This window comes from Bidens hawaiensis, unplaced genomic scaffold (assembly GCF_021521415.1).
Source record: "Bidens hawaiensis isolate Kalapana, Puna unplaced genomic scaffold, B.hawaiensis_p1.1 tig00032105_1, whole genome shotgun sequence".
NCBI lineage: Eukaryota > Viridiplantae > Streptophyta > Magnoliopsida > Asterales > Asteraceae > Bidens > Bidens hawaiensis.
This window is the reverse complement of record NW_027495448.1, coordinates 79,466-92,299: the sequence shown is the minus strand read 5'-3', so window position 1 is coordinate 92,299 and position 12,834 is coordinate 79,466.

Genomic DNA, 12,834 nt, shown 5'->3' with positions numbered 1-12,834 from the left:
TTTCCCTTAGTTTTTTTTTTCACATGACTCACACTCTGTTAAGTTATTGACGGATGTTAGACTTAGTACCCAAGTTTGTTAAAAATTGAAATTTGAATACTAAACAAGTGACTTTTAAATGTTAATACCTAATGTTGCTACTTTCATGAAACGTTAGACACCAATTGTGTAGTTAAGTCAAAATAAATCAATAAATAACAAACCAGGCCTAGAGATTCGAACTCACGCCCCAGGCCGGTTCATGGAATTAATAGACAAGTGCTAGCCATCAGGCCAATGTCATAAGTTGATTATATTATGGAAACATAAATTGATAAACATGTTGTGTTAAAAACCCCAAATTTGATAAAACCCTAGTTTGATTCTAATCCCAATTGAGGATCTAGAGCCCCTCTTCAATGGAAATTGACTGAGGGCTTTTGATCCTTGTTTAAATCCGATCAAAATCCATATTTCAATTACCTAAAACAAATTCGAATTGATAACGAATGATGAGTTAGGGTTTCGGTCAAAACACGAAGCCGACCTTGATCTTAAACTGTTTAGAGATGAAATTCACTTAGGGGATATGATACCGTTGCTGAGAGGATTGTGTGATTTCGTTTAATTGCATTATGGACGTGTATTTATAGCCTAACCATGACGAGTTAACCGTGATTTGATTAGGTTAAATATTTGAATCAATTTGCTGATAAAACTTAAGATAAATGATGTTTTAAACGTGTTTTAAACCATTTAACGATTTGATGATATCATATATCGTGATTTCTGGCTATTATCACGCAATCAAAACGGAGGAGGGGGGGTACCTGACATCGACGGGAAATAAGGAAAGGAAGGAGAAGAAAGGTTAGATGATTTACAATTAGGTACATGGTTTCTTGTTGAATGATCCCACTTGGTACAACATAAAGTAGGGGTTTTATTAAGTTTGATAGTTCAAATTAAGACAAAAACAAGAATAAAAATAATACGACATTTTTATTATATATGAAATCTGGTTATAGTACAATAAATTATAAAACCAAAAATTGACAATTGTCACAACATTCCTTACTTTTGGAAATTTTGTCCCGCAATTAAGTTGAAACTGCAATAAAGAGATGAGGATACTTGGTCTTAATTTGATCTTCACATTCCGAAGTAACTTCAGCACCACATTTAGATTCCAAACGGACCTCAACTAACGGAATTCGGCTACGCTACATTTATTTATCCATACGATCCACAATTTCTACCGGCTTTTCAACAACGTGCATGGTTCGTTGATATGAACGTCATCGAGAGGTATATGGAGATTACCCTTTGCATGACACTTCTTTAGATTCGATACATGAAAATTCGGGTGAACATTAGAGAGTTCATCGGGAAGATCGAGTTTGTAAGCGACTTTACAAACTCTATCAATTATCTTAAAAGGACCAACGAATCGAGATGATAACTTTCCTCTTTTACCAAAATGAACGACTCCCTTCCAAGGAGATATCTTGTGAAGGACTTGATCACCAACATTGAATTCGAGTGTAACACCCGTTAATTTCTGTTAAAAGGATAAAACCTTGTAGAGTTTGTATATTTATCGGGATTGATCCGGCATTCTTTGGGGACCTTCTTGTCATTCTCGTAAGTTAAATCATTTAACCTTTCATCCAAGTTATCACAATTTTCAAGTTTAAGGGGCTAGAGTGTAAATTAAATTATTATAACAAGTAAACCCTAACCCTCCCCCTAGGTCCGATCGGCAGCAGCTTAGGAGGCTCCTCCTTGTTTTTTATGCAAGTTCCAGCCACTTTCCAGCCTTCCGAGTCTAATTCAAGGTCGGTCCTACCCTATTACCACTCTTTTTCACCTTAATTCATCATTATATCTCGCTTATTGGTCGAAAAATAGTTGTTTTAGGCTTAACCGGTGGCTGCCCATTTGAGCATCTTTCGGGGCTGTTTTGATTGAAGTTCTTGCTTCGTCATCTTCCTAGGTATTTCATGTGTATCATAATTTAGTATCATGAGCTATGGCATTCATTTGATTGGTCAATTGTTGATAGATTTAAAACTAGGATTTCGGTTGTCTAGTTTGTAAATTGTTGCGTTTAGCGCGTTGTTTGAGGGAATTAACAACCAATTCCGATTATGTAGCCTCGGTATGATATACGAACTGTGAAAAACTATTTTTTATGTTAATGGGTCTAAATTGGTTGTCGGTTGCTCAAACGGGTCGGTACAATGCAAATTCGCGTTTAATTGGTAGTTTGTGCGTTGTACATGCGAATTACCGACCCATTCAACTCGTGAGGTGTCGTGTGGACTTGTTGGCTGTGATTATATTAAATTTGGTCCACACGGGGTTGGGTTGGTTGCTAAGTGTATAAACCACTCGTAAACGCGCATATTCGATACAACTAGCAACATTCGGGGGTAATTTGGGAATCCTTTGTCCCCGGAATCAACTAAGGGAGGTTTTGGTGATATACGTGGTCCCGAAGGCTGATGTGATTGAATTTGTTAAGGTCAAGGCTTTAGGTCAATCAAACCATGTTAGAACGCCTCGTAGGATAAGCGAGTCGGTACGGTTCCGTTAGTAATCATTGTGCGTAATCCGACATGCGTTTGATTTGCGGGTGTACTTAGGGGTTCTCTAGCTCGTTGTTGATTGTGTGCCTCGTGTCAGGTGAGTTCATGATGCCCCTTTTACTCTTTTTATGTTTTGGGCTAGCATACACATCTACTTTGGTTTTTCCTTGTTAAACTGTTTAAATGATCATGCATAGGCTTACTTGTATTATTATACATCTTGGGATGACATATATATATATATATATATATATATATTACTCTATAGCCTACGATTGTTAATATTAATTAGTTCCTTGTGACTAAGATTTATGTGAGTATGCCTACTAATGTGTGTGTGTGTACGGTGATTGTGGCCGGGTCAACTATACTACTCGGGTTCTTAAATCCCGTGGGGGGAGACTCGTGCTGCATGTGTGTGCATGGTGATTGTGGCTGGGTCAACTATACTACTCAGGTTCTTGAATCCCGTGGCGGGTTCTTAAATTCTGTGGGGGGAGGCCCGTTGCATAATCATCATTAAAACGGGTTCTTAAATCCCGTGATATGTTACTCGGGTTCTTAAATCCTGAGGCGGGTTCTTAAATCCTGTATCATGTGCTTATGTCGTATCATGTACGGGTCAACTATACTATTTGGGTTCTAAAATCCCGTAGGGGAGGCTCGTACGCGTGTTCGACCGTGGATATGTTATCTTGTGACGATTTAAATATTTATTTAGTTATTTATTTACTTATTGATTCGTTTGCCTGTTATTATCTATACCATTTATACCGATGACCTTTGAAATATTTTAAAGAATGTTGCTTATTTAAAACTTGAACTCACTCGGCTCAAGCTGACTTAGTGTGTATGTTAGTTTGATGTTCAGGTTAAGGTTAAGGATTGGAGATTACCGCTTGGACGTGCTAGAGACTACTCAGACGGTTGAAGGCATTCCTAGTCGAGACCTTCTAAATAAAAAGGAATATTTTATTTTATAATTGGTTTTAAGGTTTTCATACTTAACTTTTTCCGCTGCTTAATGTTTGGCACTTTTTCCTGATTTTGGGAAATCTGGTACTTATTATTCCGCTGGTTATTACTCTGAATGGTTTTAATAAAATGAATTGCTTTGGTTTCAAATTTTTATGAATTTTGGATATGATTACCAACTGTAGAATTCCTGGGATCGGGGTCTTACAATGAGAGGCTTTCGACGTTTATCGGCATCACTCCTTTGACGACTTCTCGCGGCGAGAAGATTTTGACATATTTGAGCAATTTTATGGTTGTTTCTTGAATCATCTCAGAAGGTTATTTGAGATTCACCAACTTCGTTCCAACATATCAGGGAACAACATTTACAGCTATAAAGAGCCTCAAAAGGAACCATTCCAATGCTAGAGTGGAAACTATTGTTATACGAGAACTCAATGAGTGGTAGATGTTCACCCCAATTTCCACCAAATTCAAGTACACAAGATCTAAGCATATCCTCCAAAGTTTGAATGGTTCTCTCGGATTGACCATCGGTTTGAGGATGATAGGCGGTGCTAAGCTCTAATCGAGTTCCCAAAGATTTTTGAAGAGATTTTCAAAAATGCGAGATGAAATGACCATCACGATCAGATATGATAGTCAAAGGTACTCCATGACGACAAACGATGTTCTTGGCATAAAGCTTAGCAAGTTTCTCGACCGAATTTTTCTCTTGAATAAGGATGAAATGAGCAGATTTGGTTAATCGATCGATGATTACCCAAATACTATCATGTTGGTCACGGGTTGTCAGAAGTTTAGTGATGAAATCCATAGCAATGTCATCCCACTTCCAAACGGGAATCAGAGGTTGCTCGAGTAAACCGAAAGGTTTTTGATGCTCGGTTTTAACCTTAGAACACTTGAGACACTTGGATATATACCAATATTCTTCTTCATTCTAGGCCACCAATAGATAGAACGAAGATCGGCATACATTTTATCCACACCGAGATGAACAGAGTATTGTAACCTATGCGCTTCATCCAAGATGAAGGAGCGAAGATCGTCACAATTGGGAATCCATAAACAATTGATGAAATAAAGCAAGCCTTTTCGTTTGGTTTCGAGTTGAAGTTTCGCACCATACGACATCTCTTCATACATGTTTCCTTTGGTGACGGAAACGTGTTGAGCTTCATAGATGCGATAAAGAAGATCAGGTTAATTAATTATGCAATTAAGTAACACGGATTTAACATGTTCCTTACTACCAAGGGCGTCGGCAATGGCATTCGCTTTACCGGGATGGTAGCGAATATCACAATCATAGCCACTAAGTAACTCGACCCATCGTCGTTGTCTCATGTTGAGCTCGTTTTGATCGAATATGTGTTGAAGACTCTTATGGTCGGTGTAAACGACACATTTCGTACCATAGAGATAGTGTCTCCATATTTTTAGAGTGAATATAACAACTCCAAGATCAATATCGTGTGTCTTATAACTCTTCTCATGGATCTTGAGTTGTCTCGAGGCGTAAGCAATAACCTTTCCTCGTTGCATAAAAACACAACCAAGACCTTGGTTAGAAGCATCATAAAAGGCAATGAAATCATCATTTCCCTCAGGGAGGATTAGAATCGGAGCATTGCAAAGCATGTCCTTTAGGGTTTGAAAGGCTTCTTCTTGCTTTGACCCCATTCATAAGGCTTACCCTTATAAGTTAAGGCGGTGAGAGGTAAAGCAAATTTAGAGAAATTACGGATGAAACAACGGTAATATCCCACTAAACCAAGGAAAGATCGAACTTCGGTGGGAGAAGTCGGGTTTTCCAATTTTTTAGCGGCTTCGATTTTGGCGGGATCAACATGAATACCTTTGTCGTTCACGACATGGCTCAAAAATTGTACTTCCTCTAACCAAAACTTGCACTTAGAGAACTTGGCATAAAGTTGTTCTTTTCTCAAGAGATCTAGAATAGAATGTAAATTCTTCTTATGATCGTTTTTGGTTTTAGAGTAGATTAAAATACCGTCAATGAAAAGAATTACGAATTTATCCAAGTAGGGTTTGCAAACACAGTTCATGAGGTCCATAAAAACCATGGGTGCATTGGTTAGCCCAGAAGGCATAACACAGAAGTAGTAATGCCCATATCGTGTTCAGATTGCGGTTTTGGGTATATCCTCTTCATTGACATGTAGTTGATGAAAACCCGAACGGAGATCGATTTTTGAAAAACAAGTGGCTCCTTGAAGTTGATCGAATAGGTCATTGATACGAGGTAAAGGGTAATGATTCTTGATGGGGAGTTTGTTGAGTTCACGGTAATCGATGCACATACGGAAGGTTCCATCTTTTTTATTTACGAACAAAACTGGTGCACCCCATGGAGATGAACTAGGACGAATAAAGCCCTTGTCCGAAAGTTCTTGAAGTTGTTTAAAAAGTTCTTACATTTCGAAGGGTGCAAGACGGTAAGGTGATTTGGCAACAGGATTAGCTCCGGGTACAAGACTGATACGAAACTCGACTTGTCGAGTGGGAGGAAGTCCGGAAATGTTTTCGGGGAAAACGTTGGGAAAATCATGGACGGTAGGGATATCAGAAATTTTATTCTTCTCTTTGGGTTTCTTCTCGGTTACATTGGCTAGAAAATCCACGTATTTCTTGTGTAAATAACGTTGGGCTTCAAAGCAAGACATGATGATAAGTTTCTGGTAGGGTCTTTTTCCATAAATGTTTAAGATAACCAATCCATACCAACTATGACATCAAAGCTTCCCATCTTCATCGGTATGAGGCCAATAGAAAATCTATGTTTATTGAGGGTGAGAGTGCAATTACAGATAACAGAATCGATAACAATCGAGCTACCATTAGCAACTTTTAACGAGAAAGGCTTAGATAACTTAGCATGAGACTTGGCTAGTATATACTCAAAATCAAATGAAATGAAACTCCTGCCGGCACCCGTATCAAATAAAACTGAAGCGGAATGATTATTCACTAGAAACGAACCATTCACTACATCATTAGAGTTTTGAGCTTGGTTCACATTAAGCACGGTAGCACACCCACGAGCATCTTGGGTTGCTTGAGCGGCTTGGTTCGGTGGTGGAGCTTGGACTTGAACCGGTTGCATGGGATCCATTATTTGAGGAACTTGAGAAGCAACGAGTTGTGGGACTTAGGATTGATAGGTTTGGACTTGGTAAGCTTGGGTGGTGTAGTAAGGAGCGGGTATGACTTGGGCTTGGTGAGCATAGGCAAGTCGAGGACAAGCATTGTGGAGATGATTGGGATCTCAACAATTATAGCAAGCCCTAAGAGGAGCATTGGGTTGAGCAAACGGTCCGGTACAGGGTTGAGCGTTTTGCGGAACGAACCATTATAGAGCGGTTTGTCCATGCGAAACTTCACGGAAAGTGTTAGCAAGGTGACCATAGCGGTTGAAATTGGTGCACAATTGAAATGAGTAGTAAGCCAGATGATGACGTTGGCAAGTGGTGCACAGAGGGTGAGGTCCGGTATAGGGTTTCTTGTTAGGGTAGGCTTGTTGGGCTTGAGATGATGAATTGGATTGGGTTAGAGCATAGTTTCGGTGGTCGGCCTTGCATTCGTTCTTGTTGATGGAGTAGTGGTTAGCATGGTTATCAAACTTGGATGATGATTCGGCCTTGACCTATTTTGTGGGTTTGTTCACGGCCTTCTTAGAGGTTTTCTTGGTATTTTTCCTCGTCAAGGTCCCCGCCTTAACGTGGTTTTCGGTCAAGGTAGCAGCAAAAGAGATTGCATCATGAAGGATTTGCGGGTTGCTACTCAAGACGGACTCTTGGATTTGTAGAGGTAACCCGCTTATATATTATCAATGGCTTAGGTGAGGGGATTAACCAACTGGGGAACTAACAAACTAAGCTCATGGAATCGGTTGTTGTAAGTGTCACTATCACGGCTTTCTTGTTTAAGCAACCAAAACTCGGCTTCCAATCTTTGTATCTTGTGTTTCAGTCAGAACTCCGTGTGCATGATTTCCTTGAGGGCATCCCACGGCATAGACATCGCGACTTCAGCTCAACAGGAGTATTTTTCATTGTTCCACCAAGTAAGAGCTCTCGTCACAAAGACACTTGAAGCATAAGTGGTCTTCTTGTCCTCGGGACATTGGCAACGGAGGAAAACGCTTTCCATGCACTCAAGCCATTGGAGGAGGATAGTAGCATCATTATCTCCAACAAATTGGTGAGGATTAGCATAGGTGAATTGCTTGTAGGAAAAAGCAATGGGGGTTTGCGGTTGAGGTGGGAGCATTAATAGTTTGCATTTAGATCATGAGTTCGGGGGCAAAGTATAATTCCATCTTCTTCTTAGAGTTCTTTCTTGTTTCTTGCGGAGCGAACGTAGTGACCGGAAGACATTTTTTGAGGTGAAAATATAAAACTTATGAGATGAGGAAATTTATGAGGTTGTTATGAAAATAAAGTATTGAGATAGATCAAGTTTGGTCATTACTTTGATGTTTTGATTGTGATTGAGATTGAGGATTGAAGATTTAAAATATTTTTTTAAACAAAATTTAAAATAATTAAAATAGATGATTGGATTTTTTTTTGAACCACCATGCTTATCCAATAAAATAATCAAAATTCAAAATAAAATTCAAAATGTTAGGTGTTGGGTTGTCCATGTACCACTATGGATCTCCAACAAAACAATAAAAAAAAAGCGAGATAAGGGGGTTGAAGTGAACAAGTGAAGTATTTCAGGAACCACCCCTTTACTTCACTCATTAATTCAATAAAACCATAATGAGAAACTGAGGTTAACCACGTATCACCGTGAATTCAGTTATAAACGAGAGATGTAGTCATCTTTATTCAAGATAACCATTGGACTACTTAAAGCTTTGACATATGTGACACCTTTTCGCTTTGGCTTATAAGATCGAATACTATATTCGGATTTAAACCCCAGGAAAGGAATAGCATCTTCCTTTTGATTCTCTGAACCGTTTTTTCCAGGGTCCGTTCAAAGTATCCTCCCCCTTCCAGTTGCTACGAAAACTCATCACACATTCCCATACTTTAAGAAAGAATGGAAAACAATCGAGGGAATTCTTAAGGAATTTCCCAAAAATAAATAATATCTAAAGTTTAAAAATGATTTTGAGGATAAGGATAACCTCGGAGTTATGTGTGCGTACATCAATTAATTAAAATTAAAATAATTAATTAGACAAGCTAAGGTAATCAAATATAATAAACAATTAGCGTAGCACATAAGCACGTATGAGACCCTAAGCATGCTACTAGGTCGTTTATCTAACCACCTTTTTATACAGCCTTCGGCTCTGATACTAATCTGTCACACTCAAACCTACGGCGGAATGTCGGGGCGCAATAGATTGTACAGTAGCTCACAAGACTCTAAAAATGATAGTGACAATAACTAATTATTTAATTTTAAAATACCCAAAGTACATCACAAAATTCAAATAAACACTATCCAAATAAACCATAACTTAAAACAAATAAATTTTAAGATTCAAAGTTTTGTTTATATCCTAATGGTTCATCTACTTATTTCAACTTCTTTCATCCAATATAGGTACATGTAATATACGTAAAAATGTATATATTTTGTCAATACAACGGTTGGTGAGAAAAACACAATTTTTGATCCATATACAATATTAAATAACAATTCAATTCGGATGCGGTTACAACGATTAATTGAAATAATAACAAATAAAATCTGTTCATCATGACACTAAGTCAAGCTACTAAGACAAGTGTATGACCATACCATTGAGGATGAGGATGAGGTACACCACAACAATAAAAAAAACACCTTGAGAAATAAGCATATAGCAATTAACGAGCAATTACACATAAACGCATTAATATGAATTATGGTTGAGGACTCGTTAACACAAAATAAAGTAATTTGTGGTACGCATGTTAACCCAAAATAAAACGCAAAAAGGGGTGTGAATTAATCACCTTAAAATATAGATCTTTACGTGAAAAAGATTTAAAGGAGTTGGTTAGTTCCGCAAAGATTTCCGATTATTTTGCCTATAATTAATTTTCCAAACAATATAAATAATCTAACGAGTACAAACAAGTAATGAAATACGACATAACGGATTTGGGATTGATAGGATTTTAAGTTAAAAGGTAATTAATACATTATTAGTTTAATAATTAATATTATTATTATAAATAATGTTTTTAAAGCATTTACAAGTTAAAAATAAATCAATAACTTATTAAAATAACAAATCGGGCTTGGGGGATCCGAACTCATGCCCCTGGCTGGTTCACGGCTTTAACAGACAAGTACTGGCCATCAGACCAGTATCACAAGTTGATTATATGATGGAAATATAAATTGATAAACATATTGTGTGAAAAACCCCAAATTTGATAAAACCCTAGTTTAATTTTAATCTCAATTGAGGATCAATAGCCCTTCACCAATAGAAATTGACTGAGGGCTTTGATCCTTGTTTAAATCCAATCAAAATCCAATTTCAATTACTTGAAACAAATTCGAATTGATAATGAATGATGAGTTAGGGTTTGGCCAAAACACGAAGCAATGTTGATTTTAAACTGGTTTAGAAATGAAATTGACTTACGGGATATGATAACGTTGCTGAGAGGATTATGTGGTTTCATTTAATTGCGTTATGGACGTGCATTTATAGGCTAACCATGGCGAGTTAATCGCGATTTGATGAGGTTAAATATTTGAATTAATTTGCTGATAAAACTTAAGATAAATGATGCTTTAAACGTGTTTTAAACCGTTTAACGATTTGATGAAATCATATATCATGATTTCTAGCTATTATCACGCAATCAATACTGGTTGGGGGGGGGGGGGGACCTAACATCGACGGGAAAGAAGAAAGGAAGGAGAAGAAAGGTTTAGATCACTTATAATTAGGTCCCTGGTTTCTTGTTGAATGATCCTACTTGGTACAACATAAAGTTGAGTGTTATTTGCACAAGTTTGATAGTTCAAATTAAGACAAAAGCAAGAAATAAAAATAATATGACAATTTTATTAAATGCGAAATCCGGTTACAATACAATAATTTATAAAACCGAAAATTGACAATTGTCACCACATACACTAGCCTTGGGAAGTCTGTCCAGTTGCTTGGCAAGGTCCATATCATAGGGGTGATCATGATGGCCCAACAATTATGCTTGAGGTGATCACATCATTTGATATTTGGATATGACATGCACTTTTTGGGATGCCCAGTGCAAACAATAATATGGCTGTGGTGCAATTGTCTCCTATTTTGACCACATCATAGATAGAGTTGCACCCAACACCTCATTTTCCACAAATGGTGTCAACTACGAATACAGAGATTATCTAGTCAGCGATATTAATTTTCCGAAGTGGGCCACGTTGGTTATTAGCTTTACATGTTCGAATGACAATAAACGTCGATATTTCAAGAAAAAACATGAGTCCGCAAGAAATGACATCGAAAGGGCATTCGGGTATTAATGAAATGTTGGTCTATCATTAGACAACCAGCTCATTTTCACCAAATGGATAAGTTAAGAAACATAATGTGCACTTGTATTATCTTAAATAATATGATATTAGATGACTCGGGTAGAGCAATTTGTCAAACTGGGTACAACGATGAGCCATAGCCGATCTCAACACTAAACGATGATGAGAAACTTGCTAATTTATGAAGAACACGAAGAAGGAAAATGAATCACAGTCTTCGATCATATTTGGTTGAATATCGTTGGAGGAACAAGCAAAATAGTGACGACGACTAAAATAGTTGTACGTTTTTTAATATTTATTTATATGTTTATAAATTTAATTTAGTTTTTCTATTTAATTTGTTAATTTTTATTATTATTTAATTTTATTTTGTGTTGTTTTTTTTATCAAAAAAATAGTTTTAAAGCCTCTTGGAACGTTAAACCATATAGGGGCATTATAGTTTGGGGCTTTAAAGCTTCCAGTGCCCACGTGACGATGACGTGGCACTATGGAGGAGCTTTAAAGTCCTCCACCATAGTGAACAACCTAAATGGTCTTGCATGTTCAGTTTGAAGATTATGAATGAATATTATGAATTGAGAGCATTACTGACAACTTCTCTATCTTCATATCTATAATTACATTAAAAAAACTACATTTTCTTTTTCATATACAATTAAATAATATTTTTTACATCTTTATCATTATGCTTTCGCTCTCATCCACTCACGACCACTTTCAAATATATTAAATAAATAAATATAGGATGAACAATGTTCCTTCAAATTTACTAATTTCTTTAAATTTTCTCTCTACTCTACTCAAAACCATTTACAATCCTCTAAATAAAATTTAGAGAACTCTCTCAAATAATTATAGAGGAGTTATTGTGAATGCTCTCTTTCAAAAATCTCCAAATTCTTCATGGTTCTCTATGTTTTCTTGGAAAATCAATTTGGTACTCATCACAAAGATAATTGGAATATCAATTTGGTACTCATCACAAAGATAAGTTTGTGTTAACAATTTCAAAAAGGGATACTAGCTATTAAAGTAAGTTTTAAATGCTGAAACCTGGGATCTTGTATAGCATATGTTAATTAAGTTGTTAACACAAACAATCATTCAAAATATATACTTGTATAAATGGTACCAGACATATTTGCATTGTTGGTCAAGGAAATCTCAGCAGTAAATGTATACATGAAACTCGGATATGGTGAATATTATAAAGTTAGACGTACATGTATAAATGTGTCATTGGATACATGTGATACATGAATTGCAAAAGAGCCCGTACATGATCAAGATATGTTTTATGATGTTTTGATAAAATTGGCTGTGAGTAACTAAACTTATAGCAAAAGCTGGCATATGTCTTAAAGCGTGTATCTCATGTAAGCTTATGATTTCTAGTAGGAAGGAAAGAGAGAAGGTATTTGAAGACAATTATTGTCTTTTGGGCTAACACATGTAATAACATATATAATTAAACTATAATTTAGTTAGCCTTAGAAAAAAAATACTGATATTGATATATGTTTATTGTTAAAATGTAAGATGTTAATTTATTTTAACTTAGAATGTAAATGGTAAAATCTAAATTTACAAGTGATGTGCAAATCCAACTTCGTTATCGCTAGACATATTTGGGATGTGACGACATAAATTAACATGATCATACCTATGTAACATGGAAGTTTCCATTTTCGCACGTTGTCATGGTTTCGCCAATTAAAAACTTGATGATATATATTATTAACATTTATAG